Source organism: Pinus tabuliformis, chromosome 1_2 (assembly GCF_031772625.1).
Source record: "Pinus tabuliformis cultivar Carrire ecotype Pingquan chromosome 1_2, CPIR1, whole genome shotgun sequence".
NCBI classification, from domain to species: domain Eukaryota; kingdom Viridiplantae; phylum Streptophyta; class Pinopsida; order Pinales; family Pinaceae; genus Pinus; species Pinus tabuliformis.
This window is the reverse complement of record NC_142298.1, coordinates 442,439,180-442,453,528: the sequence shown is the minus strand read 5'-3', so window position 1 is coordinate 442,453,528 and position 14,349 is coordinate 442,439,180. Positions and strand designations below refer to the sequence as shown.

Sequence of the window (14,349 nt, the reverse complement as noted above, 5' to 3'; positions counted from 1 at the left end):
TCGAATTCGATATGCAGGCAAAGTATTGTGCATTTCAACTTACCTGTGGACGAGGAATTTGAACCGCCATAGATAGCCAGCCTTGCTCTAACCGAGGGGTTCCAGGAACCGGCTGCACCTCATAGTAACAAAAAAATCAATCAGTAAGAAACGCATTTCAATTTAACCAGAACAGATATTGAGCACAGTGAAATTATTAAACAGAGACCAGTACCTAAGATGGCTGGTCGATGAGCTTGCTCGGCTTCTGGGCGTTTACAGAATGAAGAAGTGCTGTCGATGATAGGAAATCCGAGATGGAATGCAGAACCGGAGCCGAGAGAACTAAACCCGCGAATGAACCCGAAACTGTAGGGAAGTGCTTAAATATCAACATAAACCCTTGAACGCATAATAACCCTCCGATCTCTGGAGGAGATCCCAACCGTAGGATCAAGGCGGGAACCAGAAGTGGTAAGACTGAGAACAGCGTTTCCAAGGTGTCACATGGCCAAAGGAGCCAGGCCATGCCACCTGCCCCAGTAAGGACGGCTGTAGTAAAGACGAGGGTGAGCTGGCTCCTGTGGAAACTGCGGCAGGACCATCACAGGCCGTGCCTCATTAATACATGTTAACGTTAACAAGTCTATAGTAAGGTGGGTATGGGGTCGGGTTTACACCAAGCACCCCATTGATAACACATTACAATGCTGCGTGATGTTATACGTATAACCAAGGTTCAGAAATAAACTCATGACCAATGACTTTATATATATGTTGTATGATGTATGCGTAAGGTCAATAAAAGTATGGTGCAGACTTAATGCATGAATAAGCATAAAGTGCATAGCTAACGTGATAAGTTAGGCATATATAATTTTTTTTTTATGTACATATGAATATAGGTGTGACAATTGGTATCAGAGCCCAGTTTCAACACTGTGGCCTCAGGCAAACATGTTTCACTGTGAAAGCCTACATCATGCACATGTAAGTGAGTTAATAATTCATCTAACTGTTGTTCTGTTTATGAAGGGATAAAATACAGATTTACAACAGTCAACAGTTACAAACCAGAAAGGTGACAAAATGCAAGGAACCGGCAGTAACCCTCAGGAGAACCCGGAGCTGTGGGTACAGTTGGGTGAGGCAACACGAAGTACCAATTTGGCAATACTGGAAACTGTTCAAGAATTGAAGAATGAGATGGCACGATTGCGAGAGGACAACGCGCGTTTAACAGTTGAGCAAGAAAGGATTCTGAAGAGCTTGTCGGACAGGCAGAATCCACCTCTATCTAACCCCAGCGCGGAACAGCAGAGGATGACAGAAGAACAAAATTATCAGACTGAACCTGAAATTTCCGAAGGCAAAGAGGATCATTCAGACAATGTACCAGAGCAGCAAACTTCGAAACGTCAGAAGATGGAACTGCAGGGAGAATTCCGGAAGATTAAACCCCCTCATTTCGATGGCGAGCAGGAGGAAGCTGCTGAAGCCTGGTTAATAAATATGAATAAATATTTTCAGTTGTATGAATACGACCATAACTTGAAAGCGAGACTAGCAATCTTCCAGTTACAAGGTAAGGCAACCTTGTGGTGGGAGGAAATCAAGATTGTCAAGGGAGTCAGCGAACAGACCATTACATGGGAGAAGTTCCAGAAATACTTCAAAGAAAGGTACCTGACTGAGCGCTTCTATGATGAGAAGGCAAGGGAATTTCATGACTTAAGACTAGGACAGCAGACCATGGACGAGTTCGTTAATCGTTTTACCTCCCTGCTACGTTATGTACCTTACATCAAGGAGGAGAAAGCTAAGGTCCAAAGGTTTGTGAGCAGTTTACCTGCGTATATAAGAGAGAGGATTGAGTTTGACAATCCTAGGACCATGGATGAGGCTATTCGTAAAGCAAGGATCTGCTATCAGCAGAGTAAGCAGAAGGGGGATACTTCGAACAAAAGATGGAATGAGAAAAGGAGCAGTCGGATGGTTGGCAGCGGCAAGGGAGGTCGCAGCAATGGAAATAAGGGAGCTGGTAAAGGATTAAACAACAGATCTGTAACAAGAAGTGCGCCCCGAACTAGACCAGGAAGTGAAAACAGAGTGAGTGAGCAGCCTGCTAGACCAGAAGGTGAGGGAATGACCAGACCTCCAGTTCAGTGCTGGGGCTGTGGAGGGCCTCACTATGTTAAAAACTGCCCACAGCGAAAGGGGACAGATCAGATATCCCAGATTCATGAAGCATCGACTATTGGGGACGTGGCACGTAGTGTACCCAGAATCAATGCAGCGTTGGAGGACCGCCAAGCGGAGTACCAGCCATCTATGGTTGAATTTGAAGGTAAAATTTCAAACCTTTCTATAGCTGTTCTTATTGACCCAGGGGCTACTTTAAGTTATGTTAGCCCAAAATTAGTGGAACAGTGTAAACTGCAAGCTGAAAAGTTCAGGAATCCGTGGCTGGTCCAACTAGCTACAGGAGCCAAGAGACGAGTCTTGGCCAAAGTAAATAATTGCTCCTTAACCATAGCAGGACAGCCAATAGTGGCAGATTTGAATGTACTACCGTTGGGTTCCTATGATATCCTGATTGGGATGGATTGGCTGGAGAAACACTGGTCCTTAGTGAATTGCAAGACAAAAACTATTTACTATAAAGATGACTGTGGGGAGCAGCAGGAGTTGCAAGGAATCAAACATCCTGTACAGATTCGACCCATTACAACAACTCAGTTAGCTAAATGCATCAGAAAGAAATGTCAAATCTATGCTATTCAGGTGGGTTACGCTAACCAGAAGGATAAAACTTCCATGTTGGGTAACATTCCGGTGGTGTAGGAATTTGCAGATGTTTTTCCCGAGGAGGTACCGGGATTACCACCTAAAAGAGATGTGGATTTCACCATTGAACTGATTCCGAGGGCAGCACCTGTATCACGGGCACCCTACCGTATGAGTGTACCAGAACTAACAGAATTAAAAATGCAACTGCAGGAGCTGTTAGATAAAAATTACATTCGTCCCAGTGTATCACCCTGGGGAGCCCCAGTGTTGTTTGTCAAAAAGAAAGATGGCACCTTTCGGATGTGCATTGATTATCGTCAGCTGAATAAGCTCACGATCAAAAATAAATATCCTTTGCCTAGAATCGACGAACTTTTTGATCAGGTGAAGGGAGCAACGGTATTCTCTAAAATCGATCTGCGATCTGGTTACCATCAGATCAGAATTAAAGAAGAGGATATCGCTAAGACCGCTTTCAGAATGCGGTATGGGCATTATGAATTCGTGGTGCTACCTTTTGGGCTGACCAATGCACCTGCTACCTTCATGTGTTTGATGAACAGTGTGTTTCACAGGTTCTTAGACAAGTTTGTGTTGATATTCATAGATGACATTCTGATCTACTCCCGATCAAGAAAGGAGCATGAGGAGCACCTTAGATTGGTGTTGCAAACTTTGCGAGAACATCAATTATATGCAAAGTTTAGTAAGTGTGATTTCTTTAAAGAGGAAATACAGTACTTAGGCCACGTAATCACAAAGAAGGGCATTGCAGTTGACCCTGAGAAAATCAGGACTATAATGGAGTGGCCCATACCAAAGGACGTGGCAGATATCAGATCTTTTATGGGGCTAGCAGGTTATTACAGAAGGTTTGTGGAAGGCTTTTCTAGAGTAGCATACCCTATCACCTCTTTACAAAAGAAGGGAAAGGTGTTTAAGTGGACCTCAGAGTGTCAGCGGAGCTTTGAACAGCTCAAGCACCTACTCACCACTGCGCCCATATTAAGTATAGCTGATCCTAATAAGGATTACGTGGTCTGTACTGATGCAAGTAAAGAAGGTGTGGGAGGAGTGCTGATGCAAGAGGGAAGAGTAATTGCATATGAATCAAGGAAATTGAAGGAACATGAGCATAAATATTCTGCTTACGATTTGGAGCTGGCAGCCGTTATTCATGCGCTGAAAATGTGGCGACACTACCTCTTAGGGAGGAAATTTTTGCTGTTAACAGACCACCACAGCTTAACAAATTATTTCAGCCAACCCACTTTGAATGCGAGACAAGCTCGTTGGGCTGACTTTTTAAGCGGGTTTGATTTTGAGATTAAACATTTAAAGGGAAAGGAGAACCGAGTAGCTGATGCACTGAGTCGGAAGGTACAATGCGTGTGCAAGATTTCGGTTAGTAAATGGCAGAGTACTCTACTTGAGAGGATAAAAACAACAGCTGATCAAGATGTTGTTTATCAGCAAATTAAACAGCAAGTACAACAACGTTTTGGTAAGGAAATACAACAAGGGTATGAGCTAGATGATGCCGGAATGCTGCATTTAAATAAAAGACTGTATATACCCAATGAAAATAGTCTTAGAAGACTGATTCTGGACGAATTTCATACCAGCCATTATACCGGGCATCCGGGGTACCAGAAAATGGTTACCGCTCTTCGAAAGGAATATTACTGGCCAAAAATGAAGAAGGAAGTAGCGGAGTATCTAGCGCGATGTCTAGAATGTCAGCAGATTAAGGCGGAGCATATGCATCCAGCAGGGTTGTTACAACCTCTGCCCATTCCGGAATGGAAATGGGAGACTATTTCCATGGACTTTATAACCGGACTGCCTCGAACAAAGAAAAATAATGATTCAATTATGGTGGTAGTGGACAAGTTAAGTAAGGCAGCACACTTCATACCTGTACAATCAACGTATAAGGCTGTGCAAATTGCTCATATTTTCATGCAAAACGTGTTCAAATTGCATGGACTTCCGAAAGTGATTATCTCTGATCGTGATGTCAAGTTCACATCAGCCTTCTGGAGAACATTGTTTGCTGAACTGGGAACACAGCTGAACTTTAGCACAGCTTATCATCCCCAGACCGATGGTCAAACGGAAAGGGTGAATCAGGTAGTGGAGGACATGCTGAGAGCATGTGTTATGATGAAACCAACTCAGTGGGAGGAATACCTCCACCTAGTCGAATTCGCTTATAACAACGGATATCATTCCTCAACACAAATGAGTCCTTTCGAAGTTCTGTACGGGCGGAAGTGCCGCACGCCCTCAAGTTGGGGTGGACCTGAGGATAGATTACGAATTGGTCCTGAGATGCTCAAGGAAATGGAAGACACCGTAAAAAGGGTGCGTGCTAACTTAAAAGCCGCTCAGGACAGACAGAAAAGTTTTGCTGATCGAAAAAGAAGGTTCAAAGAATTCCAAGTTGGGGATCATGTGTTTGTTAGAATTCAGCCCAGAAGAAGTACCTTGCAGTGGAGCGGGTGTGCCAAACTTGCACCTCGCTATTTTGGACCTTTTCAAATCTTGGCAAGGGTGGGGCCGGTAGCTTATCAACTCGCTCTACCAGGCCATATTAGGATCCATAATGTCTTTCACGTTTCCGTATTGAAACAATACGTATACGATCCTAAACATGTAATTCAATGGCAGAATGTTCGGGTAAGAATTAATCTGGTCACTCTAGATAAGCTTTGTTCCTGAACAAGAAAATAACTTAATCTATTGCTGATTGCAGGTCGAGCCGGAAGGCGAGGTTCTGGTCGAACCACTGACCATTCTCGACCGGAGAGAAGTGCAGCTGCGGAAACGGGTTATTTTCCAAGCTAAGGTGCAGTGGCAACATTATGGGCCTGAAGAGGCCACTTGGGAGGATGAAGAACTCCTTAGAGAAGCTTACCCGAATTTGTTTAAGGGTGACAGACATCGGGACGATGTCCAATCACAGGAGGGGGAGATGTAATGACCCCAAGATATGTAAATGTGAAAGTTTACTGTGGTAAAAGACAGTAATACAGTTGTTGTTATGTTTTAAACAAAACTGTGACAAACTATTTCTTTTAATTAAAGTAATTTAAATATTTCTTGAAATGCTGGCAGCCTCTAAGAGGTGAATCTGAAAGAAAGAGATCAGTTGTGATAACTGATGGAAAAACTACCCTCCAAAACAGGAAAAGTCCTGACTGAGGGAGAGGTTCTGTGCTGTGAGGACAGACAGAAGAACTTCTTTTCCAAGAACAGGAAAGAGAGGAAAGAGAAAAGAAAAAGGTGGTTAAGTCTGGTTAGGACCAGATAACCAGGCACAGAGAGTGCACAAATCCTGTTGAGGGCTGGAGGCCTGCAGGATGGCTCGGGGGGAGACTTCCATCTGAGGGGTGGATCTCATGGCTGGGTGGACGAGCAGAAATAAAGCTCAGGTGACTTGTTTTGTTGAGAACCATTCCTGACTCTGGCGAACCAGGTATGGTCTCAAACTGTAAAGTCTCTGTTTGGAAATATTATGTGATGGAATTACAGTAGGCAAAACAGGAAAATATGCCTTTCAATTTTCCCTGACACTGTAATGTTAATGTAAATTTATACCGAAGTAGCTCTCAAGCTATAGGACGGACTGTCAGTTTATAGAAAAAGTCTGAAATTGCATTGCAGTAAACAGAATACACATAGTTATTAGTCAAGAAAGAGTATTGGCATAAGAGGGGTTAACCAAGATCTGGCTACGAGGTAGCAGACCTGAAACACCCTTAATAATGGAAACAAATACTGGTAATAAACGAAGGGTTAACAATAAACAAGAGATAATGAATACTAGATAGAAAACAAACCCTTGCTGTAACCTGTCGACGGAAATACGGAATGACCTCTGAAATCCGAATACAAAGGCACCAACTGTGGTCGGTTGCTACCGTTGACGAGGGAATTACAAACCCTGTTGTTAACAGGGGTAAATAGTTGACATAGAAACGAATATACAAGTTGCTCTGGATAAGCAGAGTTTATTGATAAGCCATACAACAGAGAGCAAGAATCATTAAATATTTCATAACCCATGTGTGTAACATCAGAGGACATTGTGACCGAGAACTAGTTCACTAGAACGACAAGGAAAAGAACGTACATTTACATTCATTTATATAGTTCCTATGTATGTAACTGTGACAAGGGTTACATTCATCTATATAATCTTGTGCATGTGACCGTGGAAGGGTTACATTTATTTATATAACTCTGTGTATGTAACGACGACAAGGTTATGTTCATTTAAATAAACCTGTGCATGAAACTACCAAAAGGATACATTTAGATATACAATCCTGTGCATGCAAACCCGAAACGGGTCGTATACTATGAAAACGAGAAAGACTGTGCATATAACCGTAAGAGAAACCTCAGCTATAGCGACATTTCCATAATAAAAAGGAAAGAATAATTTAGCAGACAGTCTCTAAGTGCATGCCGTGAACAACTTTCAAATATGAAGGACACATAGTAATGATAGAGCGAATCTGAAGCTATCATGGTAATCTAAGATATTTGTGCTATTGCAGTCATGTAAAACAAGCAACAATCGCAAAGATAAAGTAAACCCATATTCTGAGCCTGGATTAAGGATGAATCGAAAACATAGTCATATAAATACAAGTGAAATGCTCTGAGGCTTAAGCAGATCTGCAATATTACGACTATGCATAAAAAACGCCTGAAACTTAATCGGTCCATCAAAACAGAAATCGAAATTACACATACAGCATCAAATGGTAAACCCTGAAGAGTAACTGTCTATACATATTGTTGAGTACAAGCCTCAGAGGGATTGTTGCCGGATCTGAGCATTGATGCCGATCCGCAACCAACATTTAAGAGCAGAGGCATCAACCCGTTTCGGGAGTGCCTTAAACAAAAACAATACTGTATGTTAACAAACTAAGAACATTTGTAAAGAACCCAGGCGCCTCTGAACATAAATTAACCATGATTTACTGCTAAGACCAGACGGTATAAGGATGCAAACCATGAGGGCTCTTTACAGAGAATACCTCAGCGAATGAGATAAGGAGACCCGCGTTGGAGCGGCGGTCTGCATCAACCATAAACCATATCTTAAGATCCGTGACCTCGAATTCGATATGCAGGCAAAGTATTGTGCGTTTCAACTTACCTGTGGACGAGGAGTTTGAACCGCCATAGATAGCCAGCCTTGCTCTAACCGAGGGGTTCCAGGAACCAGATGCACCTCATAGTAACAAAAAAATCAATCAGTAAGAAACGCATTTCAATTTAACCAGAACAGATATTGAGCACAGTGAAATTATTAAACAGAGACCAGTACCTGAGATGGCTGGTCGATGAGCTTGCTCGGCTTCTGGGCGTTTACAGAACGAAGAAGTGCTGTCGGTGATAGGAAATCCGAGATGGAATGCAGAACCGGAGCCGAGAGAACTAAACCCGCGAATGAACCCGAAACTGTAGGGAAGTGCTTAAATATCAACATAAACCCTTGAACGCATAATAACCCTCTGATCTCTGGAGGAGATCCCAACCGTAGGATCAATGCGGGAACCAGAAGTGGTAAGACCGAGAACAGCGTTTCCAAAGTGTCACATGGCCAAAGGAGCCAGGCCATGCCACCTGCCCCAGTAAGGACGGCTGTAGTAAAGACGAGGGTGAGCTGGCTCCTGTGGAAACTGCGGCAAGACCATCACAGGCCGTGCCTCATTAATACATGTTAACATTAACAAGTCTATAGTAAGGTGGGTATGGGGTCAGGTTTACACCAAGCACCCCATTGATAACACATTACAATGCTGCGTGATGTTATACGTATAACCAAGGTTCATAAATAAACTCATGACCAATGACTTTATATATATGTTGTATGATGTATTCGTAAGGTCAATAAAAGTATGGTGCAAACTTAATGCATGAATAAGCATAAAGTGCATAGCTAACGTGATAAGTTAGGCATATATAATTTTTTTTTTATGTACATATGAATATAGGTGTGACATTACTCTCAAGAGAAGGAATGGATCAGTGGGCCATGGCCATAGTGAGAACGCATTCAACTGTGGCATGATATTTCGAGGTGGAAAAACGTCCTTGAAAAATCTATGTATTTTCGATTAATAATTTTTTTCGGAGCCCATTTAGAGAGATGAGAATATACCATAGCCACCTGCCCACAGCCAGCAATTAACAATTAACGGAATATTTTGGAACTCGAGTTAATTTAATGAAACCAAGAAAATTGATCAAGTTGCGTTTTGGTCATTTCAAATTTATTCTAACATCACCCATCATGTACTTTTCATTGTAGATTAAGTTGCATTCACTTTTTCAAGGATTTTTATTTACAATTTATGAGGTGTATTGTTGAATTTTTTTAATAAATTTATGACACTAAATTTGTAGTTTTATGATTTTGATAAGTTAATAAGTTATTAAAATAAAATGTATTAAAAATATTTTAAAATTAAAGATTTTTGATAAAAAAAAATTATTAGGTATTTGATTTATATAATTAAACTAATTTCAATTTTAATAGTTAAACTAATATGATATCAATTTTTTTTAAATATAAAGTTATTTATTATCAAATATTTTTAAAATTTATTCAATTTTGTTTTCCAAGTCAAAAAAATATATAATTATTGATTTTTTTTAAATTTATTTAAATTATCATTTTTTGTTTTTAATAAATCTTTTAATATTATAATTTCAAATAATAGAAAGACGAGTTTTTTTTTTTTTTTTTAGTTTTAAATATCTTATAAAAATTTAATTAAAACATTTAATTAAAACCATAGTATCTCTTTAATATTATGAAAGATAATAATACATCAAATAAAAAATATATAAAATCAAATAAAAATGAGTAACTAAATCAAAATGTGAATGAAATCACGTAATTCATTTAAATAAATAAATAACTTCAAATTTCTCACCATTTGGGAATGAGAAGCTCATCTCCACTTGAAATTTTGTTCATCTCTCTTGAAATAAAAAAAAAAAAAAATTAAATAACTATACAAAACATTTAAATAAGGTAGATTCATACAAAAAATTATACCTCAAGAAATTACATTCTTCTCAAGAAATTGAATCTTTCTCTGCACTTTAGATCTACATTTAAGATAAATATATGCTGATTAAAAATTCATTACATCTAAGAAAGAACCAAAAAACCATCTTTGCAATACTAGGTCTCATTTATTTATATTAATTTTAATGAAATTAATTAAGTTTTGTAATAATCGTTAAAAAAGTATTTATTAAATGAGAAATTGTTTAAATTCTAAATAATTAATAAATATATATATCAAAATTATTTATTAAATAAGAAATTGTTTATTTACATACCTAAATTAGTATAAATTAATCTTAAACCTGAAAACTAAAACATAAAATTAGTGAATTACTCATAAGCTAAATAACTCATAGTTAATGATATTTAGTCATAAATCTAAGTTAATTATATTTCATGATTTATTTTGACAATGATCTTAATGTTTATAATGATGAAATCAGATAAGTTTTGCTATAGTGATTAAAAATGTATTTATTAAATGAGAAATTGTTTAAATCACAAATAATTAATAAATATTTAAAACATAACTATTTACTAGAATTATTAGAAATTACTCATAAACCTAAAAATTGAAAGATAGAATTAGTCAATTACTCATAAACCTAAATAAACCATAGTTACTTATAATTAATCATAATTATTCATTAATCTAAATTACTCATAATTAACCTAAATTAATTGTTCACTATAAATTAAATATGTAAAGTGGAATATGTTGTTCTATTAACTGTTCATTGCAAAGAATGTCACACCTTTTTCTACTTGTTTAAAAGCCTTGTAAAATATTTTTTTGAAAAAATTAGATATAGCTCTTAAACACTATTCTATTCAATTGGATGGATGTCTTACTCCTGAAATTCTCACATTGCATCTATTAGCAAGCCATCAATATATTTAAATTTAACCTCCATATACCCCATAATCATAATCAAGTGGATAAGGAAATCCAACTTTTCTGCTAATTGATAATGTCAAATCTTGTGTGTGTGTGGTTGCTTGATTGAGGAAATTTTGTTGGATTCAAAAAAAGGGTGTGAGGTATAATTATGAATATTTACATGTGTAGTGATGAATAAAAATTTCATTGACTAATGAACAAATATTGGTTTTAAATGTAATTGGTTGTCATTAATATTGTAGGAATTTGGATGATGTATATGTGTAATATGGGTAATGTAATTGGTTGTTATTAATATTATAGGAATTTGAATAATGTATATGTCTTTAGCTCGAATGTATTAATTTAAATAATTAAATGTATTTAATATGTTATTGAGAATTGTTAAAGAAATAGAATAATATAATTAGATAACAGAAAAATGAAAAATCTCTTCTCATTATATTACATACATATTACAATATGTTAGAAAAATAAGATATGGATTTTATAGAATTCTATTATAAAAAGTTATATTAAATCTCTTACTGTAACCCTTTTTTTTCTTTCATAAATTATAATTACATAAAAAACATTGTATAATAAAAATATGTATAAGAATAGAATAATTCAATAAAATAAATATTTTCAATTGTTTTAGAGAAACTTTAAATACTTGTTTTTTTTTTGTTTTTTTTTTCTTTCATAAATTATAATTACAAAAAAAAAATTGTATGATAACAATATGTATAAGAATAGATTAATTCAATAAAACAAATCTTTTCAATTTTTTTTAAAGAAACTTTAAACACTTACTTAATATATGTTTAAATTCATGTGTTTCTAGACTTTCTATTGCTTATAATTTGGCAAAAATGGTATGGAATTACAAGTTAATTTGATTCAACAAAAAAAAAAAAAATTACAAGTAAATTTGACCAAAGATGGTTTGGAATCACTAGTAAATTTGGCAAAGATTGTTTGGAATTACAGGTAAATTTGAGTAAACAATTAAAATTAAGATTGAGTCAACAAAAAATGTAGTTAGTTCGACTGAACATCTACGTGTTAGACAACCCATTAAAAATATTTATAAAGACATAAAATAAAAATAATAATTCAGTTTTAAGATTAAGATCAAGTTATATATCATAAATTTTTTTAAACAATGGAGACATATAGAATTAATTGTTTTAGAAACACATTTTCTTAATGTTTAAGAACATTTAAATTACAATTATTATGATTAGTGTATGATTAAAAATTACATTATTAAATAAGAAATACTATTTTAATAAATATTAAGAAATTCAAATAATTAAAAAAAGTTATAAATATGTAAAATTATGTTGAAAAATCTCACCAACATGAAACATATTACACTTTTATTATTTAAATTTCCTAATATTTATTAATTTAACCTCCATATACCACATAATCATAATCATGTAGATATTAATGTAGTCCATGAGAATGCTTAAGTTGTGATATTAATGCAGTCCATTACAAGGATTATCTTATCATATTAACAATCTATTGTTTCATTAATAAATAAGTAAAATGATTTTAGATTAATTTTAAATATGAAAAAAATTAATGTATACAAATGTGTTGGTTTAAAAATTTAGTAATATAATTTTAATTTGATATTTTTGGATTCATTATGATTGAGCCATTTTTTTTGTCAAATTCCAACCAGAAATTATTTAGGTGATTCACATTACATACATAATTAAAACATATAACTAAAATAAATTCACTACTATCCAAAACAGGTAGCCATGTGATCTTGAATCTAGAGAAAAAACCAAGTTGTTCAACAACTATTTTGTATTAGTTCAAATTTCACTCTTACACAACCATTAACATTTTTTATCCTTAACAAAAAGGAAAATTGTGTATGGTAAATTATGTATTTATGTTACTTTTAATTTTATTCAACATTAAATTGTTTTGTTGATATCCAATGCGTTTTTTTCATTGTTAAATGATTTCATTGTTTCATCATGTATCCACCTATTTGGAGTTGTCTTCCATTCGAAGTTCTTGAACTTGTCTTCCTGTGTCTCCCTTTATCGGTTGTGATAAAGTTTAGCACTGTTTGTAAAAAATGGAATAATGCTTTGCAAAACCCTTCTTTATTTTTACGTTGCAAGAATGTCTCTATGAACGAATTTAGATTTCTCGTTCCTTTCCTCAATAGTGAAGACAATTGTTTTGCGACTCAATACCTTAATCAGAATGGCCACATATCTTAATTCATTTGGGATTCATAGATTCAAGATACAAAGTAGAGTGTATTGTTGGACCAATGCTGGTTTTATCCTTACCAACAGAATGCTCCAAAAAACAACTATTTTGTAACAAATCCATTTACAAAGGCATTTAAAAACATAGGGCCAATACGAATTGGAGACTCGGGATTCTTTTCATTATAGGTAAATATAAGCAACAGAAAATATGACTGGGTTGTTCTAAAACATATCTATGATAGAATGCAGTCTAAATTTTATGTTTGTAGTAGTTCTGATAGGGTATGGCAAATGGTCGCTGTTCCATTTGGTGGCACTTCACCCCCTAAGAATGTAGTGTTTTATAAAAGTAAATTGTTTTTGTTGTATCTCGACAATGAGTATGAAGATTATCCTCGGTGCTGGTATACAATCTACTGGTTTGACGTAATAAAAAATGAGTGGGGTTTTTCATTTGTTCAAATCAATGACATACATTGTATGTCGTTAGAAATATACATGAATTAGTTGATATGCCTTGTCAATGATGGCTCCACTTCTGTATGGTCAATTGAAGAATTAGATCATTTCCAATTTGGTCAACCATGTGTTGAACGAAGAATTGACTACTTTGAAGATGATTGGGGTTTTAGATGGAAGTTGTTGGAAGAAATTTTAGTAGATATAAATAGCAAATGTCCTGGTTATCTTCCATTTTGAATAGTCCATGGTCTGGTTCTTATGTGCAACTGCAGTGAAGTTCCCTTCCTATTATATGACATGATAACTTGCATATGTTTTCCAATAGATATTGATAATTAAACTAATGATCAGATGTCTCGTTTTTGGTACCCAACATTGGAGGATTGTAATGATTTGATTGAGTATGGAGATGTTTTTGCAATTGCTCCCTGTATGGATTATGTTGATGAGATTCCACCATTGGATATGGCTATGGATTCTTAGGATATTAGTATTCTTAGGAGTTCCTATAATATTTCCATTTTATATACTCTCTATGGTTATGGAAAATATTTCCATTTTGGTCTCTATACATACTATGGGTATTTATGGTAATACTTTAAATTATGTTTGTACCGATCTTTGTGACATAAAATATTTAATATTGTATCCCCTAAAGTTTTCTTATTTACATGTAAATGTTTCTCGATGTTTTGCATTTTTCTTTGTTTGTATAATTATAATTTCTATGAGTTATGTCATACATATTATTTGTATTGGTTTTTGTCATTGATTCTCAAACAATGTTATATGTTTATGTTCATTTTAATATTTATATTTATATTTTGATAGTATATAGTTCCAAATTTTTAGATACACTTCCAATTCATATAATTCTTAAA

General features: G+C 35.4%; 1 pseudogene; it reads right to left on the bottom strand.

The window, feature by feature from the left end:
- The window catches only part of LOC149206255 (expansin-like A2), a 150,364-nt pseudogene extending 149,856 nt beyond the window's left edge, over positions 1–508 (bottom strand).
- Between the last annotated feature and the right edge of the window lie 13,841 nt (positions 509–14,349).